The sequence below is a fragment of the Papaver somniferum genome, unplaced genomic scaffold, assembly GCF_003573695.1.
Source record: "Papaver somniferum cultivar HN1 unplaced genomic scaffold, ASM357369v1 unplaced-scaffold_22, whole genome shotgun sequence".
In the NCBI taxonomy this organism is placed as follows: domain Eukaryota; kingdom Viridiplantae; phylum Streptophyta; class Magnoliopsida; order Ranunculales; family Papaveraceae; genus Papaver; species Papaver somniferum.
In genome coordinates this window covers 3,860,487-3,887,034 of record NW_020632152.1, presented here as the reverse complement: position 1 = coordinate 3,887,034, position 26,548 = coordinate 3,860,487, and the positions used below count along the sequence as shown (strand labels likewise).

Genomic DNA, 26,548 nt, shown 5'->3' with positions numbered 1-26,548 from the left:
TGGAGTTTTAGTACAGGACAATTGAAGAATGGTGCCTTGGGTTTAAGAAATTCTTTGAATGGATTGGAAATATATTCCCCACCTTGATCAGCACGAAAAACTTTGATCACTTTACCAAACTGAGTTTTTATCATGTTTGAGAAATCAACATATAACTTAGCAAAATATGCTCTAGAGTTGAATAGATATACCCATGTATAACGCAAATAATCATCAATAACACTGACATAATACAAAGCACCTCTCTTTGACATAATTGGAGATTTACCCTAGACATCATAATTTATAATAGCAAAAGGTTCAGTTGAGATAGAGGTGCTAAGATTAAAAGAAAGAGCTGGTTGCTTTGCCAGTTTACATGAGATGCAATTTGGTTCTTTATCTAACTGAGTATCTCCAAGTAAACCCTTATTGATCATATATGAAAGACGAGAAAAGGAAACATGACCTAACCTAGAATTCCAAGACATGAAGGGAGATATTGACACAGGTGCAGTGGGATATCAGATACGACATGACTTTTAGATTCTGCTGAGAGAGCAAGAGATTGAAGGATATACAACCGACCAACTCTAAGGCCTATCCCAACTAGCTTCCCGGTTTTGAGATCCTGTATAGCAAAACCAAAAGGAAAACAATATGTGTTATAACCTTGATCACACAGTTGACCAACTGAAATAAGATTCATTGTAATATCTGGTACAAGAAGCACATCTGGTACATAAAAGTTATTTGAATTGTTGACCAAGCCTATATGACTTGCAGTTACTGTTGATCCATCAGCAGTATGAATCTTAGGGGTGATGACAGGATGAAGACCTTAAAAAAACTTTTGATTAAAAGTCATATGGTTTGATGCTCCTGAGTCGAGAAACCATTCAGTTGAACAAATACCTGAGAAAATAGAGAAGGCAGATGCAGCTGTAGGATTGTTACCAATTGAGAGTGCTTGTTTAATCATCTCTTGAATATCAACACGATTTGGTGCAGGATTACCACCAGGTACATCTAATGTAGATGAGTTTGAAGTTGTTGCAGGTGAGACTGGGGCTTCCATAAATCTGGTCGGTGCACTTGATTTATTTCCTTTATTAGCATTGATTCTTCTCATGTTTCTTGAAGTATGTGAGGTGCAGAATCTGGATGAATGACCAAGTTCCTTACAGTACCCACACTGTGTTGTGGGTGTGTCGGGTATTATTGGAGAAGGTGAGGAATTTGCTGATGGAATATTGCAATTCCTTGCAAAGTTCCCAAAAGTCTTGCAATTGTGACACTGCACTTGAGAATGTCACGTTGCACTGAATCACTTGAGTTTCTTGAAAAGTTATTTGAACTTGAACGTGTAGGCACCGCAAACACTCCTGATATCTCTGGTGTGATTCTTTTTCTCGTTTCTTCTGTAATAAGTTCATACAAAGCAGCTTCCACAGTTGGAAGAGAATATCGATGAAGAATAGATGCTCTAACAGACTCAAACTCATCACGTAAAGCCATTAGAAGTTGTGAGAATAATTCTCCGTGTCTTCATTGATAGGAAAAAGCCTGATTTATACATGTTTACACAACTAGATAAGGAAAATAAAAGATACACCTAACAACTAGATAAGGCAAATAAAAGATACACCTAACAATATCTAGGATATATACATAAAGAATATGTATGCAGTTACAACCAAATAACAAACACAATAATGTCAAGATATATCATATCTTGACCATTTCTTAACAAAACCCACCTACTGACGAGTGTAAGAGATTATCGAATACACAGATTGGAAAAAAAGGTTACGGCGAGGAGCTATGAAAAATATGGATTTGGTTATGATGAACAAATTGAGGATTTCAAAGTGGTGCATTTGGCAGAGTGTTTGCAGGATGGTTGGTGTGAGTTACAAGTTTATACACTAAAATCAAATTCAAGGAGAAGAATTAATAACGTTGAGGACCATGAGGTAGATAATTTGTTTCCAGGAAGTTATGATACGGGTCTCTTTCCTATTGCCGGATGTTTTCATTGGATGGCAGAACTGTATCATAGCGATTTTTCGGACGGCTTTTTTCTTCTTCGTTTTGAATTTGAAACTTATGAGTTTGTTGGGGTGTCACTACTTGGCGATGACGAACCTTTATAACTGTGTTACCAAGTGTTGTGGCATTAATAAAGACGTTCGACTGATCATATCTTGCTGAAGCCTTCCTATAAGCTGCACTTTGAAGAGGATGAGAAACTGCAGTGCTTGTACAAAGGCTTCAGCAAGATACCTACAGCTCTCAGCAACTTCTGGATCCATCTCTCTTAAACCCAATTTTTAGCACTGTAACGAATTATCTAATTGATCTGTCATTGCGTAAGCATCAATAATCCATCGCATATGCCCAACAAAATTTGATATGGTCTGATCTTGGTTCTCTTCCTTCAGAGTTTATATTGAGAAATACAAAAAAAAAGAAAAGACGAGAAGGATATTACAGTTAAGAAATATCCGGCTACTGGAGGAGATGATTAGCATGATGATGATCAAGACATGCCATCTGTTAGAGGAGGTAATGGTGATGGTAATAACAATGATGGAGATAAAGGTAAAGATAAAGATGGTGAAATTTTTGAAGAGGAATAGGAAGAAGAAGAAGGTGGAGAAAAAATAGGTAATGATCAACAAACTGAAGATGCAACTGGAACTGCAACCGCAACCGAAAGACCAAAGTGGTTTATCAATATACCAGATGATTCCCACATGCTTCCTAGTCACTTTAAGGTCACACTGGAACCATGTCAGCCTCCACTAAGGACCCCATAAGATGGTGGGCATGTTCCTTTTGGATACAAAGACGCATGGGCACGTGAAATCCATGGTGCTATCGTAATTAATAATCTCAATAAAACTTTATTTTTATTTAAGTGTATCTATTTGTTTTTTCACAAGAATGCCATCTGTCTTATGAGGCACCAGTGGCGAAACCAGAAAATAAGGATGGGGGTGGCTTGAAAACTAATCGGATCGGTGGGGGTGCTTGATCCTATGTTTTAGGCATGATTGTATTTTGCCAAACTCAAAGCCACTGTGAAATGTTGAGTATTTTTGGACTTTGGGTTGGCTTAAGCCAGCCCAAGTCTACATGTAGTTCCGCCACTGTGAGGCACCAAGCTTCAAGCACTATGATGAAGAGCTGGACACTTGATTGGGAATGTGCCGAGGTACAAGCGATTGTCAAGAACTCCAGGCTGTGGCCTGCTGCAGAGAGTTCGGTTATTGAGTATGACAAAGTTACCATATCTGCATTCTGTGAGACGGAATACGGAGAGACTGATACAATGTTATTCCCATTTCGGTGAGATGGCGGTAACTCCCCATGATGCTCATCAAATTCTAGTCCTCGAGGTTAAGGGAAAAGCACTCAGTGAAGGCTACAAAAAAGGCATTTTTTGGGAGAAGATCTTCAACTTGACCAAGATCTTTGTTAAGTTTGGATGAGATGAAATCGAAGTCTTTGTTTGTGGTGAAGTATGGTTATTTAAGAAAGAAGTTCAATCTGAAGATGTTGAGAGACACATACTCTGAGACCCATAAAATCTTTGATAGGGAAAGAAGTGTGTCCATGGTGAAAATCAATGCTACTGCGTCAGCTTATTTGTTATATATCTTGGGAAATTGTATCTTCCCCGACAGTTCCGAAGCCTGGTCGAAGCCAAGTATCTTCGACTATTACATCCCTTTCATGAGATTCAAATGTATTCTTGGGGTACCGCAGTGGTTTCCTTCTTGAACAATGAGTTGACAAAGGGTTCAAGGGCATTGAATAAACAAGTTAACGGAAATCTATGTATCTTCCAGGTAATTCAATTGTATAAATCATTTATATTTGCAAAATTCTTATAAGATAAGATTCTTACTAAAATTCAATCCCCACATCAAAGTGAATACTAAGCTTGCGATTAATAAGCCAAGAAGACAGAGATACAATTTTACTGGTGCTCAGGACAAGGATATGCCACAACACAGATCATCAACATGGCGACATGACTGCGGATGAGGTAATATTTGATCCTTATCGAGATAATAAAAATGAAGGTTTAATCAAAAGGAGAGATGATGTTGCATTATACTACGGTCCCTTGTTTTACCCCCAAGGATTTTCAATGTAGGATCCACAATGATTTTGAGACAAGTGGGTTACATCCAAGAAGTACCTCATCTCGGTGATGATCCGTTCTTTAAAGTGGTAAGGGAGGATTGCAGCACTACCCAAAAAAGTATTGACGTCCTTTACGCTCCAGCACCATTGATTGAACATTGGGACAATAAAAGTGACCGTAAAATCGATACGAGTCTTTTGGACGAGGTGATCGAAGGTCATGAAGCTAGTGGAGTTTACATGCTGTGATAGATGGGTTTTGCTCGTCCTACTGCGATTAGGGATGAGACTGTTGAACAACCGGATCGTAGGAGGAAGATTCCACTGAAAGACCCAACAACAAGTCTTAAGAACTTTGTAAGTATTTAAGACTTTCTCTTATTGTTTTAAGATCACATTATTGAATCAGTCTTGTTTGTACCATGAGTAAATTTGCCACATATAGGGCCAGAATGTTGACTGGGCCACTATTCTGCTGTCATCCATCCCGTTAACCAGTCAACCAAATCAGCCCACCAGCCTGCCCAGTATTACAATGATCAATCAGCGGTCAAATTCAACGCTCGGTTAACGGTCAAAGTCAACGCCCGGTCAACGTTCAAAGTCAACCATTGGTCAACTGTCTAAGTCAGGATGCACATCACACTTCTAGACAAATTTTCAGTCATATTGCCAGCAATAATGCTAACCAATTTCCATCCTGCCAGCCAGCATCCATCCACATCGCCAGCCACTCTCAACCATCAATCCAGTGTGCTAGCATGCAGAATTATGTATTCAAATTGTATAAATAGTGAGGAGCAGAAATGAGTGGGGGGATGGAAAACGGGAGGAGAGAGAGATAGCTAATACAGAAAAATACACAATGTAATTCTGATATCAATAAAATATCACCCCCAAGGGGATTCGTCCGTGGATGTAGGAAACCATGCGAACCATGTTATACCTGTGTCACTGTATTTGTTCTTCAATTCGTCTCCTAACCCAACACACACCAAATCATCTATTCATCGTGTTTCGTGCCCAAAAGTAATTCTGGGTACAAACAAGTCTATTAATTGTTTGTTGTTCAATTGAAAATAGAAGGAACATTTGAAGACCATTGTGAGGATGATGTGTTGCGCAAGAGAAAGAGGAGAGCCTTTTTCGATTAAAGAACAAACTAAACACATTGTCTATGCTAGCAATGTTGACAATGAGGATGCCACCGAAATATTCCATCAAGCTAATGCTGAACTAAAGAGGGAAGCACAAGCCAAGAGGAATGGTGAATAAAACAGGGCTCGTACCCGTGGTGGTGGTAGTGGTCGTGAAAATGCTAAACGGGGTCGGGGTCGTGGTCTTGGTCTTGGTCGTGAATGAATGAATCTCTAGTTTATTTCTTTATGTTGTGGTAGACAAATGTTAAGGTTAATATTTGGACAAATGTTTTTTTAAGGTTTATGGGACATGTTTTCTTATTTTGGACAAATGTTGGATTTCTACTTGTTGAATGAATGGTTTATTTTGCTATGTTATGTTTCAATAATTCAGCTGGCAGGGTCTTGAGTGAATGTTTTGCTAAGTAACAATGCCGACTAAACCAGGGACGGAAAGGTTGTGAACTGCCAGACTGTCGGCCCTGACATCAGATGTGGTGTAGTTACCAGGATCGTCAAGGTAAGAATATTAATACCTTGCCGATGGTATAACAGTAGGAAATGTATTAGATTATCGACCCTGCCGACTATGTGTAGCAGAAAATGACCTTCTCTTGATGCCTAAAATCATAAGGTCTGCAAGGTTATAAAATTACGACCTTATCGACTGTATAAAAGCCGACTCTCTAATGACCAAATATCGTGTCGACTATATGTAGCAGAAAATGAACTTCTCCTGATGCCTAAAATCATAAGGTCGGTAGGGTAAGAAAATTAAAACACTGCCGACGGTATGTTAGTCGGCATGCTATGGAAACATTAACCTAGCTGGAGAGTTCAAAATTCAAATTTTTGCAAGTACAACTGCATTGATTGACTACCATAACAGCAAATTTTGGCACCATCCTATAAATACAGTACTTCTCTCTACAAAAAAACACACACCTATTTGCATATACTCTCCAAAGCTCATATCATCATATACTCCATCTAACTCTTCCAATACCTCTACATACAACAATGGCATCATTTGATTCAAATGAAGATCTATCCATCACCGAAGAATGGTATGCGGAAACTCGAGTTAGAAATCAGTCCACCGTAAATGTGGATGTCGTAACCGGGTATACAACAAATATAGGCAAGAGTTTGTAATCCTAATGGAATAAGTGTTCAACAAATCCATGATAGGCACCTAGTCATCGGAAATGCGATAGTTGCTTTTTTAGCTATCCAACATCGGATTTTGAACGCTACCCACTTTAGCTACTCCATTGAACAATTTGTATGTATTTTGTGGTTTATTTTACGTAATCCATGTTGTTTGATCTTCCTACTAAACACCACTGACAAAGTAAGTTTGTTTTTTATTTTTGTAGCATAAAGTCGTCAAAGCGTGGTACTTGGAGGAAAATTGGGAAACATTCACATTCGATGCAAGCTATCAATTCATTGTATCCAAGATTCCGAAGTATGCCCCGGAGATGATGGTGGGTGAATCGGACTTGGATTCCTCCGACGAAGATTGATGGTTTTAGAAGTTTTTGTGTAGGTTTTGTGGGTAGATATCTATGTAAACCCTCACGAGACTATAACTCGTCCACTAGGGTCGCCTAGGGGTTCAAAGGCTTGAGGCACATGCTAAGTGCATTCGTTATTCCAACGACAAGGAGTCAGATTTTATGTTTCAATCAATGTAGTAACAAAAATTGCACGAATAAAATGAATTACATTTTCGCATATTCTGTATTCTGTTGGGTATAACTAAAGGTCGGCAAGGTTACATTGCCGACTATTCGACAATCGACAATATTAGACATTTTTTGTATGCCGAGTATTAGTCATCCGACATTGTAGGAAATATTTATATGCCGACTATAAGATAGCCGACCCAAGATAGTCGGCATCTTCTTCATTCATAGACCTTTCCGACCAAAGATAGTCGGCATTTTCTTCATCCGTAGACCTTGCCGGCCGAAGTTAGTCGGCACCATATTCAATCGTCGACCTTTCCGACTTTACACATTTTCAGAACTGAAAGTGTTGAACGAACTCATAAGACAAAAGTTTTAATCTACTGAATTGAATTGAATTCATAATTTCAAAATTTTAATCTAAACTCAATTAATTAAGATAATCAAAAATTTTAGTGTTAATTAAATAAGGGTATATTAGCCATTTAGAAAATACATGGTCAAGAGGTGGCTTGTTTTACTTCAAAATGATTCAGGTTTTGTCTCATCCAATATACCCCAATTTGGCCAGGTATACCCCAATTTGGCCAGGAATTATATGTAGAACTTTGGTTAACGTTCCTAATGATTTTACCAAATTCTCACAACCCGGTGCTAGTGGGATTCGAACCTCGGACTGCTTGTACACCACTTTTAGAACCGTCGGATTGATTGGTATTTTAGATAAGCCATTCTTAAACCCTTATCCATTTCATTTTCTTCTTCCCTTCCCAGTATAAGATTTCTCCCTAGCTTATAAGGTGGTTCTGGTTCTCCATCTCTTTTTCGATTTCAAGGAAAACCCCAAGAATCCTTGCAGGTACTGTACGAACTCACTCACTCACAAACACTAATTTATTGTTTGCTTTGATTTTTTGATTTTGTTTTGAACTTTTGTGATAAATTGTTCTTTTTGATTTCAATGTAGGATGAACCTACCATTGGATATCCTATTAGACATTATCATTCGGATTCCTTTGAAGTCAATCGTCAGATTCAGGTGCCTAAACCACTCGTGGTACAGTAAATTAAAATGCCCCAATTTTCTTGAAGAACGAAACCAGTATGCTGTTGAAATGGGCAAATTCAATCTTATGTTCCATAATTACGATGATATATACACTTTCAATTACGATACAACACTGTCTACATACGAAAAAACTAGTCATATGGTATACACTAGTCGTGTGGCATGCCCTCTTGTACGTAAAAATGTGGGGATTGAGGTTTTAGGATGTTGTAATGGTTTAATTTTATTAAGGCATGTTACTAGGTGTTACTTGTCATCAATGTCTTATGTTCTTATGGTTTAATTTTATTGAGTTAGGAGAACATTTTGGGTTCGTTTTTAGTTTTATGCCTTTAAATTTTTTGAAGAATGGAAAGATAGTGTTAGGCTTAGTGCTGAGTTATGGATGTTTAAATATTGTTCTGTATGACCCAAAACATGTCACGTTTGAAACTATCGCAGTCCATAGTAGATCTGTAAAGGCTAGCGCTGGTAGTTCTTCTGTCTATATGGAGAACCTTTTTTCACTAGGCACAGGTACTTATCTAGGGAAAGATGATTTCAATTACTCCTCGGAAGAAAATGATGACGATGATAGTACTGATGGTGAAGAAGAATAATGCAAGTCAATTGAAGTGTTCTTTTCATTAGATGTTAATCGGTGTTTTTGGTAGTTCTCTTATAAATCAGGCGACAATATTAGTCTGTTGCAGAATTTTCTTTTTCTTATATGAGAATTGACTTTGTGTTGACTTCTAAATTCTAATCTTCTTAACGCTATGAACTGGGAACAAACCGACTGCCTTGTGGTAATCAAAAACTGAAAAATAATAAACTACCTGGTAGCCAGTTTATGACAAAAAAGAGACTTAAAATGGTTAAAACTGGGCTTGGCAGCGGGCTAGGGTGAGTGTGCCACTGCACACCCATGCTTTAAGCTGGCTCCGTCCCTACCGCCAGACACTATCCAGCAGCGTATATCGGTGTTATTTTGGGGCTCTCATTATTAATTAATAGTAACAATAATATGATTTTAGGTGATTTTCCTTTAATGCGGTTAAACGCTGAATTAAGCTTTTTTTCTAGAGGTTTTGGTCCCACCAGAACATATTTAGACTAATGGGAATTTTCCGTTTTTTCACACCACCAATATTCGTATTTTCAACACCACTTCTTTTCTGATTCTTTCTTTTTCTATAATGAAATCCTTGTTCTTCCTTTCTTCTTCACCGCATCCGGCATCCCCTCCTTTTCCTCTCATGATTCTCCACCGCATCCGGCATCCCCTCCTCTTCCTCTCATGAAATTGTTTCTTCCCACCGTTTCTTCTTATAAATTTTGGGGTTTTAAAATCGCGGATTTGAATTAACTAACTCTATTGTTAAACTATATACGTGTGCAATGATCCATAGGTATATTTTAATTAGATAAATTTCTCGGATCCTGGCAATAAGCATTGAGCTTCGTTTAGCTTGGCCAATTATATGTTTCATTATCATTCATTTTCTTTATAGGATTCGTTTGTTTGGCATAGTCATAGGAAAAAGAAATTACTCCTGTTGATAGCCAGGAACTTGATGAGACTCTCCACATAAAAGTAAATGTTGTGAATATTTTACATGTGTCTATGACTATGAGGTCCTTCATTCAAGAACCGGATTGTTGTGCCTTTGCTTGGTGATGTGTATGGAGGTTAGCATCAGATTTATCCCATGTGTTTCAATAAATTATGAATAACCTGCTGCTGAAAGGTACAGTGAATACGCATGGAAGAAACATGTGTGTTTCTGGGCACACGAAAATGCTTAGAAATTTAGCCATAAATGGAGATTTGATTAGTGATAGATGAGCGGTTACTTATAACATTTTATGTTAAATGTTGTAGGTTCAAAAATCTCAAATTATCAATGAATTGAACTTTGTCCAAGCAGTGTCATTGAAGCTCGACCTTCTGGATTGGTTATTGGTCAAGGTTAACTTCATGAAATTAACATTGTGAGAAGTCAAAATAGATTGGTGTTTGAAGGTCCACATTTGAGTTAAGTGTAGCTAAAGCCTAAAGGAAAAGAAAATAATGTATGAGTTTCAGACTAAGCACATCCATATGCCACTTAAAGAAATTCATTGCTTAATTGAACTCGGGATTTGAATATGCAACTCAATAAAGTAACTGGTAGCTCTAACTGAGTTGAAAATAAACAAAAAAGATTTGACCACTGAGGATCTAAATAGCAACAGAAGGAACTACCAATAGTCTTTAGGTGGTTTGCTTACAATAGAAAGATTAAACATCTGTATTTGTACCAACACTTGAAGACTAGAGGTATTTTATTAAATCGAATCAAATACCTCTATTTTAGATGATACATGATAAGAACACATTCTATTATAGACTCGAATCAGTATGTGTTACCAAGGCGAAAGGTTGCTCTTGATTTTGTTGAACGTAAATGGGTTTTGTTAGAATATTACTTAGAAATAAGGAGAATGTGAAGCTGCATCAGTCATAAGGAGATGGCATCCACTAATGACGGAAATGTAGCATCTGTGCAACAGTCATGCACCTTGAAAAGCAATATCGCTTGCAAATTAATAGTGGTCTAATGTGTAGCCAGCATCACAAAGAGATGGAATTCAGCAATGATGGAATCATAACTAGAGCTGGCAAACAAGCTAAAACCTGCGGGTTAACCCGTGCCCGGCCCGTAAAAACCCGAACCCGGCTGGTTTCTAAACAAGCCGGGTTCGGGTTGGAGAAATGCCGACTTGTGAATAAACGGGTTAACCCCTCCCGGCCCGTGAAACCGCGGGTATAATCCGTAGACCCTTCCACAATAACTAATTAGTAATTTTTATATAATCATGTCCATCGGATTATCTAGGGTTAATCACATCCACACAATTAAGGTATAAAAGGCGAAACCCTAAAACTAAATGAAGAGATATCTTTCTTTTTTATCTCTCTCTTTTCTTCTTCTGCTCCTCCTTGCCGCTCCTTCCCTTCTTCTGCGTTCTTCAGTTGTGAATTGAATCTCGGATAAACAATGAATCATTTGGCACGATTCTCTGGAAGTTGGATAATCTTTGGATACTGAGAACCAAGTTGAATCTTTGTAAAAATCAAGGCACATACTGTTTGTTCGCTCAAACGGAGAACCGGACTCTGTCCCTCTCGCAGAATATCAAGAATCTCAAAAACCCTTAAATCCATTCTTTCACAGGAAATCTCATTTCTCCTATCCATCAAATCCCTAAAACCGCTTAACCTCCATTACTCTTTAGGTTTTAGGGTTCATCTCTCAGTAATAAAATGCTTCTTTTCTGAGAGTATTATTCAACTACTAAGAGTTTTCCCAATTTCCTACTGTAATATTTGGAGTACCAATAGTTAGCTTTACTTTACAATCCGATCCGACTAGATAGCTTTTGACAATATCGCATCTTGGTTTAATTTTATTTTGATGATCGGATCCGATTGAAGTCGGTTTGGAATTTAATTGGAAGGACGGTAACGGTTTGATACAGATATATTACTAAGATAAACAAAAACAGTAAAATTGATCAAGTATATACGTACCAGCATGACACATTAGAAGATGAGTGGCAAAGGCAATAAGGAGAATGGCGACCATTCTAGAACAGAAGCTTCCGCCAAAGCTAATTAAATTTTGTATGGGATATAGCAAGAGATCGATGGATACTTTAGCTTAAAGTTAAGTGAAACAAACATGAGATGTCGAGACTATTTATTTTCGGTCCCCAATTAACATAAATCCATTTCCAATGGTTGGATCCTACAAATTACGAGGGTGAGAAAATAAATATGAAGGTGTTAAAGAAAATCTTATTTACACCTTCAGTTGCACCTCCATGTCATATATTCAATTATTTTATTTATTTAGAAATTAGTTAAAATAAAGATAAACGATTAAGATTTTATCATATTAAATATTCTAAAAATTAAACGCTTCACTATTGGAGATAGTTTTTTAATTATGGGGTCCTATATTTACTATAAGTGTTTAATTTCCTAGATAAAAGTCTGAATTAGACTTCCACGTAAGATTTTTTATCCCCACTGTTGGAAATGCTCTTATAGCTTGGAGTTTCAAACCCAATTAGAGCTTGGACATTTTTTTAATCTAAGATAAGATATCAAAAGATATTTACAGCTAAAGATATCAGAAAGATATCTTCTGATACTATTTTTCCCAACAGCCCAATCATTTTTTATATAGCTGATTAATTTGAGCATCTATGAAAGACTCAGCCACCAGTGCGGGGGTGATAATTAATGGCCTTATCGATGCTATCGCAGGTTCACATGCCATCTCAATTGTACGCGTTTTTTTTAACCATGGGTTAAAAAGAGAATAACATATATTCATATATATAGCATGAACAAACCTGTGTAGCTAGCTAGTACTCCCATCGTCCAACCAAAGATGACTTGTTTTAAAATTGCACAAATATTATGGTAAGGATCACAGATAACTAGTTTTAGGTGCTTTTTTTTCGAGTCCAAATTTTTTCACACTCCTCTAACGAGTGTGTATTTCACATTAATTTCTGATTGGTTGATTATTTAACTGATGACCCCATTATCCTCCATGTTTAGAATCACGGCCCTCGTTACATAACTCTCTAAATTAAATCAAGGATAGAGATTGAAATGTGAAATATACACTCGTTAAGGAGTGTGCACGAATTCACACTCTTTTTTTCAGTTATATGGTTGTGGGTAACAAATAGTAACATTTATATATATATGTCAACAAGCTATGCCAAAGCTATTCATAAGTTTTATACTATTGGAAAGTGATGTTGGGTTTTTTTTTCGTATACAAACCCATATGGCTAGTAACAAAGGTTTTCGTAATAATTTTGCTACATAAAACAATGAACTATGCTGTAGAATTTGTGGCTGAAAGCCTATTTCGAGAATAGATTGTCTACATGATTTATTTGTATTAGGAAATTTGTTTGATGGAGTGTTTTCCAAGTTTAAGGTTTCCTAACTAATGAAGGTGTTAGACTATTCTTTGAGGTTCTCCAAAACTTGGGGAGCAAGTATGTAACTACTATATAAGAGGGCTTATATGTGAAGGGAAGATTATCCTCTCAAGAACGAGGGTATTGATCCAGGGTCACAACCGTTGTGTCCTATATTGGTTGGTGATGGCGCAAAATCTAGGTGAGAAGAGTGGCGTGTAGAACAAGCGGGTATGGGAGAAATACAGGCGCAAAATCTAGGTGAGAAGAGTGGCGTGTAGAACAAGAGGGTATGGGAGAAATGCAAGATTTCTATGGTTCATACCGTAGAAGCTAGAATTCATGATGTTCTTTGTGTTGTTGTCTAAAATCGAATCAACCATGGTGATGGAGATTATGGAAGAAGAAGATTAAAGAAAGAGGTAAAGTTTTCGTAATATGTCTCGTTGTTTCTTAGTCGTTTATCGCTGGTGGGTTATAACTAGTTGATTATATGAAGCGAGTCAGTGTAATAACTTGAAAGATTCTCGTGTTTGTTTTGGTCGTGGATGTAACCTACAGAGGGTAAGTGAACCACGTAAACTTTGTTTCGTGTGTGATTGTCTATTATCCTATCCATTATATTCACGCTAGTATTATCAATCATGTTAATCTAAAGATGTAAGCAAAGAATTCGAGATAAGTTGTAAAGATGAAGTTATTTGTTCATAGTATGAGAAGATAAAATATCAGCGTCTTGAATTTCTTGGAGCTTGAGATGGTTGCAAAAGGTTTCAAAATATGTCCGAGTATAGGTAGATCTTTGGGTGAAGGAAGGAAAAACGTTGATATACGTTTGGATCAAGATTGGGAAAGAGATATGCTTAGAAACGCTTAGCTAGACGTTTTGGAGGCTACCGTGGTAACTTCATTTTTTGAGCGCGTAGTTATGGATGTCATACCTCACGGGTATGGTGCACAAGTTCTTGTTAGTGGCATAAATGTAGCGAAACATTAACTCAAGTGGTGCAGGCAGGTCAAGGTAGAGCTCGGCTCATGGATGGACTAAGCTTGAAGGGGGAGGCGATCAAATCATGATCATATATAGTCCGATGAGTTGGCATGTAATACTCCTGAAATGAAATGGTGCCAATCAATGTGGAGTTGTGAACACGAAACAAGATGTATCTTAAGATGTTTCACGACGGGTAATCATATAATTATGGTTTGTTGATCGACTTGAGGATTTCTTGGATCTTGCTTTCTGGGGAAAAAAAAAAATTATTGTATCTGGTCCGTGCTGGCTCTGGACCAAATTTCTTTTTTCTTTATTGCATTTAAAGAGAAAAGAAAAAGTTATTGGAGTATTTGTGCGATGAGCCGAATTTCTGTAACTCCATTTTCATTATCAGGCGATGTAATTTCATTTTGTCTTAGAAATAAACCATAAGAAAAAGCTGTACATGTTGTACCAACTAGGTTGGCATTTTCAATATTTGGCAATAAAAGAAAATTTGGCCAGCTCACAGTGACCAGGCCTTACATTTTTTTTAATCACAAATAATGCCTTGCACGCTACAATACGATACTGGATCTTGTGATCTTTTTGAATTCTTGCCACTACCACTGAGATTTGTAACGATGACGGTGTTAGTTATTGAAGACTAATTAATTATTTCCTAAAGTTAGTCGTGGTTATTTAGGGAAGGGATTTCCTAAACCGGTTAGGATTCTTGGTGGTCAAGTTTGCAACCTATATAAATAGGTAATTAGGCCTTGTAGAGTTATATTGTGTAGAAAATGATTAAGAGATCGGTGAGAGATTTCTTGTATAGCTTTTAGGGCTAAAGCTAGGGTTACGTTGTGAGAGCATATTGGTGAGGAACAAGAGACAAGGTTATCGCCTCGGGTAATTGTTGCGGTGTAACCAAGGGTTTGCTGGGATTCACACGACGTTGTAATCGTTTTTCTTCATAGTGAATTTGAGTTGGTGCGGCTCAAAGTGGACGTAGACAATATATACAAGTTGTATGTATCGGTCGAACCCTTATAAATCTTGTGATTTGTGAGTTGATTTATCTTTCTCGTATTTTATAGTTGCTTGTGCTTGGTTTACTTATTATTCATCATAATATCTCAAGATCCGTTATTCCGCGGTTGTCAGTGATTATTCCCTAAGAAAATCCTGACAACCGGTATCAGATCTCGGGGTTAGAGCTTTATGGTTTATCGTAGTATGATTGGAGTGGGAGTTATGGGTGATAATAACGAAAGTACGGTAGCTAGGGTTAAAGTTTTTAATGGGAAGAAGTTTGCGTTTTGGAAGTCTCAGATGGAAGACTACCTATATGAGAAAGACATTGCTGATCCATTGGGTGGAGTTGCGAAAAAGGGAGCACGCAAAGACGATGAATGGACAACTCTTGATCGCAAGTGTGTAGCTGTGATCCGTAGATGTCTAACGGAGGAATTCTACAATAACATACAAGAGGAAACTAGTACGAAGGATCTTATGGATAAACTTGAAAAGTTGTATCAAAAGTCATCAGCCTCGGGGAAGATTATGTTGTGTGAACAATTATTTAATATGAAGATGCAAGAAGGCGAAGCGATTTAAGCACATCTTGGGAAGTTTAAATCAATTATTTCTCAGCTTTCAAATGTTAGTATTACTTTTGATGATGAAGTTTAAGCTTTACGGTTGTTGTCGTCATTACCAAAGAGTTGGGAGACTGCAAGGACAACAATTAGTAACTCCGAAGGGAGCGAGAAGTTGAAGCTTGATGATGTGCAGCAAAGGTTAATTGTTGAAGAGGATAGAAGAATAGAACAAGGTTATGTTTCTAGTTCTTCAAGCTCGGCCTTAAGTATGCATGAAGAAGATAGAGGCAGGAGTTGAAATCGGAACAACAACAACAAATCTATATGGAAGTCTAGAGGAAAGTCTAGGGGAAGATCTCAATCTCGGCCTAAAGGTGTTGTTGAGTGTTGGGCGTGTAAGAAAGTAGGACACTTCAAACGCGATTGTCCTGAAACAAAGGTGCTAATAATGGTGGAAACAAAGGTAATAAAGAAGAGGCCAACGTAGTTGCAGCTGCGAAACCGGTGAAGGTCCTTGTTGATAACAAGAAAGTGATTACGGAAGTTTTTCTACTACTCTCTGAGGACAAGCAAGATGAGTCTTGGATTATAGACTCAGAAGCTTCTTTCCATGCGACGGGTGATAAGAGTATTATGATCTCTTACAAGGAAGGATACTATGCCAAGTATTCTTAGGTGACGGTGAAGCATGCGACATCATCGGTTTGGGTGATGTGATCTTGAAAGTCAACGGTTCAACATGGAAATTGAAGGATGTACGACACGTTCCAAATTTGAAGAAGAACTTGGTGTCTGTGGGATAAGTTTGTGATGATGACTGTGAAGTTATGTTTACGAAACACAATTGGAAAGTGAAGAAAGGAGCTATGGTATTAGCTCGTGGAGTTAGAGTCGGTACTCTATACCGGACTTCAGATGGAACTACTTTAGCAGTGGCTAGTAGTGGTGAAGATACTAACTTATGGCATAGAAGATTAGGGCACATGAGTGAGAAGAACATGAAGATTCTATGTTCAGGAGGATATCTACCTAAGGTGAAAGATGTTGATATGAGTTTTTGTGAATATTGTGTTCTTGGAGAGAAAAAACGGGTTAATTTCAGCAGAGGAGGAAGAGACTTGAGAACTGCGAAACTTGATTTGGTTCACAAAGATGTATGGGGACCAATTGATGTTGCATCTCACAGCCGATTCCAATATTATGTCACCTTTATTGATGATCACTCAAGAAAGGTGTGGCTTTACTTCATGAAGAATAAGTTCAAGGTGTATGAAGTGTTTAAGAAGTGGAAAGCTTTGGTTGAAACAGAAACTGGTCTGAAGTTGAAGTGTTTAAGGTCAGACAACGGTGGTGAGTATGACAAAACAGAATTCTTACAATTATGTGATACAAATGGAATTCGTTTGGAGAGGAAAATTCCAAGGACGCCACAGGAGAATGGAGTAAAAGAATGTATGAATTGGACGTTGAATGCACGTGCAAGGTGCATGAGGTTGCAGTCTGGTTTGCCCGAGACCTTCTGGGCACATGCAACTGAGACGAATGCTTATCTAATTAACAGGACACCTAGTAGTCCATTGGATATGAAAATACCAGAGGAGGTTTGGACTGGAAAAAAGGTAAATCTTTCTTATTTGAAAGTTTTTGGTTGTGTTGGTTATGTTCATCTTAGTACCGGTGAGAGGTCTAAGATAGGTGCTCAAGCAAAGAAGTGTATATTCCTTGGTTATGGAGTTGACGCTTTTGGGTATAAACTTTGGGACTATGAGGGTCACAAAGTTATTAGAAGTAGAGATGTCACTTTTAATGAGAATGAGTTGTACAAGGACAAGAATACAACACAAGTTGAAGATGTCAGGTCAAGCAACGTCGATAAGGCGTTGTATATCGATATTGATGATGTTTCTGGAAAAAGTGTGGTACAAGAAGAGAACGATGTTGCTGTTGGCGGAGAAGTACAAGAAGGGACTTCTTCTGCAGTGGGAGTTACTCCTACAGTTCCACAAGAAGTACGAAGATCGTCAAGAACTCTGAAACCGAACCCAAGGTATGCTCTGAATTATCTATTACTTATGGATGGAGGTGAACCTGAAGATATTAAAGAAGCACTAGCGTCCGATGATTCAGGCAAGTGGCAACTTGCTATGGAATATGATATGAATTCACTTGAAGAGAATGACACTTGGGTGTTAGTAAAAATTACCAAGAGGTAAGAAGGCGTTGCATAACAAGTGGGTTTATCGGATGAAATCTGAAGAAAATGGAGAAATTCGCTACAAGGCGAGGTTGGTTGTGAAAGGTTTCCAGTAGAAACCTGGTGTTGATTACAACGAGATATTTTCTCCAGTTGTGAAGATGACTATTGTACGAGTAGTGTTAAGTCTAGTGGCTTCTAAAGATCTCTACCTTGAACAGTTGGATGTAAAAACAGCTTTTCTTCATGGTGACCTAGATGAAGAAATTTACATGAAGCAGCCAGAACGATTCATAGTAAAAGGAAAGGAAGAGATGGTGTGCAAGTTAAAGAAGAGTTTGTATGGTTTAAAACAAGCCCTGAGACAGTTATACAAGAAGTTTGATAACTTCATGCATAGAAGTGGTTACTCACGGTGTAATGCAGATCATTGTTGTTACTTCAAAAGGAATGGTTCTGACTACATCATATTACTACTGTATGTGGATGATATGTTGGTTGCCGGAACATCTCTACAAGAAGTTGAGAATTTGAAGAAACAATTAGCAAGTGAGTTTGCTATGAAAGATCTTGGTGAAGCAAAGCAGATTCTTGGTATGAGGATCATAAGGGACAAAGCTAAGGGTACTCTTATGCTTAGTCAGGCTGAATATATTGAACCGGTGTTGAAAAGGTTCAATATGGAGAATGCTAAACCAGTTAGCTCTCCACTTGGAAGTCAAATTCTTCTTTCAAGTATGCAGTGTGCAAAGACAAATGAAGAAAAGGAGTACATGACTAACGTACCATATTCTTCAGCTATTGGGACTCTAATGTATGCTATGGTGTGCACGAGACCGGATATTGCACATGCAGTGGGAGTAGTGAGTAGATATGCAAGCAACCCGGAAAAACAACATTGGGAATCCGTGAAGTGGATTCTCAGGTATTTGAGAGGTAACACCAATGTACCATTGTGTTATGGAAGAGGTGGTTTTATCTTGAAGGGTTATGTGGATGCAGACTTCGCAGGTGATGTAGATAAAAGGCGAAGTACGACCGGTTATGTTTATACTATAGGGTCAGCTGCAGTGAGTTGGAACTCACGGTTACAGAAGTTGGTAACATTGTCTACTACGGAAGCGGAGTACGTAGCAGTGACAAAAGCGAGCAAGGAGATGATTTGGTTACAAGGTTTATTAGCTGAGTTGGGCAAGGAACATCGAGATAGTGTTCTGTTTAGCGACAATCAAAGTGCTATACATTTAGCCAAGAACTCAGCCTATCATGCTAGGACGAAGCATATAGATATTCGTTATCATTTCATCCGGGATCTCTTAGAATAAGGAGAGTTGAAGCTCGAGAAGATTCTTGGTTCGAAGAATCCGGCGGATATGTTTACCAAGGGAGTTACATCAGACAAGCTAAAGCTCTGCAAGGCTTTAGTTGGTCTTTCAGAATGAGGATCTGGGAGGGGAGCCGCACTGACATGAAGATGTTTTAGCACCGTCAATCCAAAGTTGAAGAAAAGGAGAATTGAAGACAATCAATGATTCTTCAAAGTGGGAGATTGTTAGTTATTGAAGACTAATTAATTATTTCCTAAAATTAGCCGTGGTTATTTAGGGAAGGGGTTTCCTAAACCGGTTAGGATTCTTGGTGGACAAGTTTGAAACCTATATAAATAGGTAATTAGGCCTTGTAGAATTATATTGTGTAGAAAACGATTAAGAGATCGGTGAGAGATTTCTTGTATAGCTTTTAGGGCTAAAGCTAGGGTTTCGTTGTGAGAGCATATTGGTGAGGAACAAGAGACAAGGTTATCGTCTCGGGTAATTGTTGCGGTGTAACCAAGGGTTGCTGGGATTCACACGACGTTGTAATCGTTTTTCTTCATACTGGATTTGAGTTGGTGCGGCTCAAAGTGGACGTAGACAATATATACAAGTTGTATGTATTGGTCGGACCACTATAAATCTTTTGTCTTGTAAGTTGATTTATCTTTCTCGTATTTATAGTTGTTTGTGCTTGGTTTACTTATTATTCATCATAATATCTCAAGATCCGTTATTCCGCGGTTGCCAGTGATTATTCCCTAAGAAAATCCTGACAGACGGAGGCTTCGCCTCACGGCTTAAGTTTAGGATCTTGTAATCTAAAAACTGTAATTTCCTCGGTGCAAGTGCAACTTCTTATTTGGGTAATCTCCATAAGTGTACAAGACTCTATGGAACCTGAAGCTAACTGTGGCATACTGCATATGGATATATAATTTCCGAAAAACCACCTCCACAAAAGCCAGATGCTTCCCCTCCGTTTCAGCATTTCAGGTTCGGAGTGTCTGAGGAGCTAGTTTGATTCTTGTCCATAGCTGTAATTTAGAATTAGTAAGTGATCATGAAGAAATAAAAGACTTTGCATTAACTTTCTTCGGGAATTTCGAAGAAGTAGAATATAATACCCAGAGACACATTAAGAAGATTGGAAGTCTATACAAAGTAAAATCTGCAGGAATTTGAACTATATCTCTGATAAGTAACAGACTGAATTTGCACATTACATTAAATTTGAAACAGCGGCCTTAAGATCAGTAAAATAGGCTACTACTCAACTTCAAACTTCAAACACCTGACAGAAAACATGAACCTGGAATAGATTCATAAGACATGAACTATATTACTGTACAGTTCAAACACCGAAACCACATGTGGCAAAGACAAAACAAGATGCAACTGATTTCAGTCATTTTTTGTTTTGCTATGACCACTCTAGAGTCTAGAATAATGAAGTGTTTTTTTTCTCTACAATGCTTAATAGATTCTGGTCCCTTTGAAAGTTTGAGCTCAAGGAGGCATTGCCTAAGCCTCAAGACGGCCCTGCTGCTGGCAAATATTATGTATCCGGTTTTTAGTGTATTTATTAGTGTATTATACACAGTAACATAGGATTTCAGACCATATACGCTTTGTTTGTTACTGTTCGTGCGTCCAACAGCGAGGTGTACGTAGCTTCTTTTAAAAAATGTGAATGCCAATTTCATTGCGAACACGTTAACCAAGATCAGGCCCTTGTAAAGTCTGCTGGGCATATGCGATTTCAGAGTCAACTCCTGTCCATGAATTCCCCTTTCAGAGTATAGACATATATCTCACGATGAGACCAACGACCATGAAAAGCCTCTGTCAAATGTACCACTTTGAAATCCTCAATTTGTTCATCATATCCAAATCCATATTCTACATAATTCCTATCCTTAACCTGCTTTCCAACCGGTGGATTTGGTAATCTTTTACATTCATTCGAAGTCGGGTTCCACAAGATAAGAACAAAGGACAATGATGTATCGTTAAGCATGTAAATGTGCCTTAATAAAACCAAACCATTTTTTTATTTGTGCTGAAAATAAAAAAATGCACTTAAAAGAAAAAAATAGAAAACAACCGTGTGGTTTCCGTGATATATCTCCTCCAATCTAAAATAATAATTTTTAGAGGGGTGCACAAATTTGTACTCCCCAACTAGGCTTGTACATGCTAAATTTTAACTCGATAAATTAATAACTTTGCTAAAATAATAATTTTTTTCGGTCCCAGCACTATTAATTTATCGAGGTTTTACCGTATACCTAATAACATAAAAACAACGACAGATTCCCTTCGGATAGGAAGAAGAACAGGTGTGTGCCATCTCATATCTAAAGACTTAAAGGCCTAAACAAATAAAGCTCCTACGTTGAATGTTGAGGAAACCCTCGCTTTCTATTGGCCGAAATAGATCTTTTTTGAATTTTGTGAAACGAGCGTTTTGGTGAGGACACTTGGTTACGTATGATTGGTTTAAAGAGAATAGGAAAAGATAAAAAAAAAAAAAAAAAACCAAATTCAATTTGGAATTCGCGAAGACACTTAGCAACGTATGATTGGTTTAAAGAATAGGAAAAGATAAAAAAAAAGGAAACCAAATTTAATTTGGAATTCGCGAGGACACTTGGTAACGTATGATTGGTTAAAAATTACAAAGTCAAAAAGGAAAACCTAACCTACCATGTTTGGAATTTTATGGAAGTCCAGTTTCAATTTGGAAATCGTGTATCTACCTTATAAGGATTTTTTTTCCAAATTAATATATAAAGGGGAAAAAAACCCGTATATTCTCTGCGAAAATAAAATGAAAATATAAATAAAATATAAACATATTCTCCACCTATTCTATGTGTTTGCTCGCCACACCAAATAAAAAATGCATCGACACAAGACGGGACGAAGTCAGATCAAATAAAAGATGCATCCCACGGGACGGGGCGAAGCCCAGCGCACACCAAAAAAAAATGCATCTCCAAAAGGGGAGGGGCGAAGCCCCAGGCACACCAAATAAAAAATGCATTTTCACGAGGCGGGGCTTTACCCCGCGTACACCAAATCAAAAATGCATTTCTACGGGCGTGGTGAAGCCCTCACCCATCAAATCAAAAATGCATCTCCACGGGACGGGACGAAACCTTGCTCACACCAAATCAAAAATGCATCCGCACGTGGCTGGGCGGGGCAAACCCACGCATACCAAATTAAAAGAAATACGCACCGGGCACAAATCTAGTAATGTATAAAACACACGCCGTTTATTTATAATTCCCAGAAACTAATGCATTAAACAGGAAAAAAATACAAACACTATAGAGTAAGTTAACAAATTCGCCAAATTAGGAAAATAACATGAAAGGTAAAACAACGTACACAACCAGACCCTCCACCCACTTGACACACGGACAGACACATAGAAACAAATACTAAGTAAATCAAACGTGCAACTCAATGGTAATGAGCCGCAAGTTGTTCTTTTTATCAACGCGTTTATCAATCAGTTTTTTGACAACAGGTACAGAATTTAGATCCTACAAATTCATCATCATCGACACAGTTACCCTTTAATTTTGTAGTCTCGTCTGCAACAGCTTTACTTAGTCCAGAGCATATCGTATCACAGTCTCTCCCTAACGCAAATTCCTAGGATGGCAGGAACGCTTTCACGTTGGCGTTTAAAAGTAACCGTAGGTCCATCCCTTGAATCTTCTTTAAATCCATCTTCTTCTAGGTCAGCGCGGAAAATATCCAATTCGCGAGTACTTATCTCCTGGACGTCGTTATATACGCACTTAAATTGAACTACTGTAGGTATAACCAGCAAGAAAAACCAATGAAATTAGCAAAATCAATCAGTATGAATTATCATATTTAATTAAACTGTTTTTCATCGTGACAAGTATCAAAAGCGTGCGGTGTTAGCATTTACAATCGTTTATAAATTAATAATAACTAGGGTCTTACCCGTGCGTTGCACGGGTTCAAGTTGATTGAACTATTGTTTGTGCGTTGCCCGGACGCATATCGACTGTCCCAAATCTTTAAGTCCCATGTTCTTTTTTTACGATAATAATGCATGGAATGTCGAGTGTCATAAATTCTAATAATGTCCACAATGCTTACATGGTATATGTGCCTAGAAAAAATGTTGCAAAAACTCTTAATAATAACATGGTGAAGATCGATATGCATGATATTTTGAATCTATTCCACTATTTGCCTTACCTAGAGTCTTATAGAGAATCATGACAAAGAAATAGTCGGTGGAACTGATTTTATACTCTTACAGTAGCCAAATCACAGAAGCCGTCAAGGAAGATATACCTTCCTTGCAAAAAGAATAATAAACATTAGTCCTCCCTACCAGTCTATCTATCCACATATATAAATACAATTCTAAGTTGAAGTTTTGAGGACAGCGTACCAGGTTTGCATCATTGAAGAACCGCTCTATATATCATGTCTTGGCATTTGTGTTACCAAATCAGATTTCTAGCGGCAGAAATGTTTTTGCTCAAAATGCGGAGGATGCTTATCATCGAGATCCAGAAAGTAGAGACGGCCCTCTACATTAAGACCAAGTTCTGCCCACCATATTCATGTTTTTAATTTTGCTTGTTCTTATTCCAACTATATTTGTTCTTCGTTGTCAACCTCCTTGTTATCCATTAGCAATCAAGTACCAATTTTGTGCTTTTAGACTGACCATTTCTCTTGAATTCATAGTAACTTTCCTTGATGATGTTGTGCTAATTTTGAGTGATATAGTGGGTTAGGCATATCATATTGGTGGAACGTGAGAAGCAGATGAATATTAGTTGATCAGAGTGGATTCTTCCTTTGGACCTTCAAATAGCAACAACATAAACTGTAGCCAAGCAATAACATATAGCAACCCTTTTCCTCAGAATCTAATAAACAAATTTCTGAATTGTTAGCTTAAACTTGTGGTGAGGGGTTTCCCTGGAATTTCTACTGAGAACCTTCATATCGGTATCCCACTTTAAGAAGACACAGTGTTGATTCCTACAGGGATGGAAGTTTCTTTTCGGCATCAACGATGAAATTGTGAAGGGAATAATTTTCATCAAAGCAAATCAAGTTCTTAGGAACAACCATACATAGTTAATCACCCTGAGGCAGTCATAAGATGACATCCTATCAGTGAGAGTCTGAGAGAACTAAATGGTACGGTGCAAATTTGAACAATGGGGAATGCTACTTACATTATGGTAGAGTATGCAAATCCAAGCTAGTCACATCATTGATCTCCATGACATCAAGATTGTTCCACTTTTGAGAGATGCCGACCCGAGTAAGCCAGGCTTTACCTTCCTCAGTTACCGCTTTGGAGAGATAGAGCATATATGGAAACCCATCCGAAGTACCTATATATGTGGACATAAAGCCATTAGTCAAACAGATGATAATATCGACTGACAGAAAATCCAATGATAAAAACAACACAGGTTTAGAAAAAAAAATGAATCATTTACTTAACCTAAACCTAAAAATTTGCAGAATTTCACGAAACAATACAAACCGTGCCCGTTTACTTATCATATTGCTCGAATTAATGTGTCTAATTAGCTGCGAAATTCGATCACCAAGTTTGCTCTTCTCGCTTGACATCTCTAGCTAGTTTAAAATGCAAAATTCATCTTCATGCTTTTCCAGCTGGTTTCTCTTCTATAAATGATGACAATTGGTCATCAATTGAAGTATTTCAACCACTCCCAGCAATTGCTGTAACATCAACATTCTCATACAACAAAACAAATATTTAATCAGTTTGCTATAACCGAAAGAATCCTAATATAGAGAATCATCTCAAATCAGTAAAAAAAAAAGTTACGACAACTTGTGTTTTCAGAAGTTGTCAAATAAATCAAGAAATCAAAAGTTAACAAAACAATCAAAAAATCAAGATTTCAGAAGACACAATCGTGAGAGAGAAAGAGAAGAAGAAAAGATACGACAATAGATAATGGTTTTGAGAAAAAAATAATTAGGGGTTTGAGATAAGGCTGGAAACTATATAAACTGAAAAATAGCCAAATAAACCGGGAAACTCTTGATTCTTATTGGTAGGGGCCAGGAGTTCTGGAATTCAAACTTTTAACCTAACTTTCAATGTGAGGCCAGCAATTTGTACTCAAATTATATATATAACAATAACATGGTAAGGAGGGGGAGAAAATAAAGCCAATCAAAAATAATAAATAACATGGTAAGGGGGTGCTAATGGATCATCCAATAATATTGCTTTTGACAATATCACATCCAATCTAATTTATTTTGATGATCAGATCAATTTTCATTTAATCCGATATAAGAGTGTGCTTGTATTTTGTTGACTCAGTATCTGAATCTAATTCAACTCGTGTCAGATATCAAACAATTTGTTTTTATTTTGAGTGAGATCTAACTCACAAGCCTAACCTTTGACTCTGGAAATTATAAAATAAATTGCCATGATACATGAAACCAAGTCACTCACTTAGAAAACAAACATATTGTTAAACTATAATTGGATGGCTGAAGGGAGTCCTAATACATAGTACTTGAGATGCAAAAATGCAAATATTTTGGACAACCATTTCACTCTCGTTTTTTCTTCTTCCTAATATCTCTAAATCTAAACCATATTTCTTCAAATCGGAGAGAAAAATAAGGAAATCAAATATTTAAGCTCCTTAATTTCAAATGTCGCTCAAACTGAGTATAGTTTAAAAGATATTAGAAGAAGAAAAAAAGAATCTGGCATAGTTCATAAAAAGTTTGAAAAGTATCATGTAAAGCTTTTAACAACTATTTTGATTTTTTCAACTTCCTTCGGTGTAACTAAAATTTCTTCGGAACCAAAATCTTTCGACGACACTAACTAACCAACTGTAATTTACTCAAAATTGATTATAATATTTGAAGAAATTGGAAAATAGTTCCAAAAAGTCTAATCTTCAATCTAATTACAGTAAAACACGTTAAAGCTAGTAGAGAATAAAAAACGTTCAATCTAATTTACTCTAATCTAATTACTGTCGAATGTAAACATAACATTTAGTAAAAGCTAGTAAAGTCGTCGAAAGTTTAAAATCGGAGTGGAACTAGATTAAAATTGTAACCAGGGAACTAATAAATTAGATTGGATCGGATAAGTCATCTTTGTGGGAAGATATTTTTCCCATAAACTTTATTATTCCATAGACTAGGATATATATGTTTTACATAGTTTCCCAAAATTCGGTGACCCAAATATATGGTCAATATATGGTCTATTACACCCCCTTAGTCGAAACGGGAGAGGAGCAAACGTTTAGACTAGAACGAAAACGAATAAATAAAACTCGTGGAAGACCCTTGGTGAAGATATCTGCATATTGGCTGTCAGATGGAATGTGCAAAACGTGAATATCACCAATACG

At 37.4% G+C, this 26,548-nt stretch overlaps 1 long non-coding RNA gene across 1 annotated transcript; it reads right to left on the bottom strand.

The window, feature by feature from the left end:
- Positions 1-22,480: 22,480 nt before the first annotated feature.
- Positions 22,481-24,299, bottom strand: LOC113340479. The gene is made up of 3 exons (XR_003355494.1): positions 23,548-24,299; positions 23,349-23,447; positions 22,481-22,928 (listed from the first exon to the last, which is right to left on the bottom strand). It is a non-coding gene; the product is annotated as an uncharacterized LOC113340479 (long non-coding RNA).
- Positions 24,300-26,548: the final 2,249 nt, after the last annotated feature.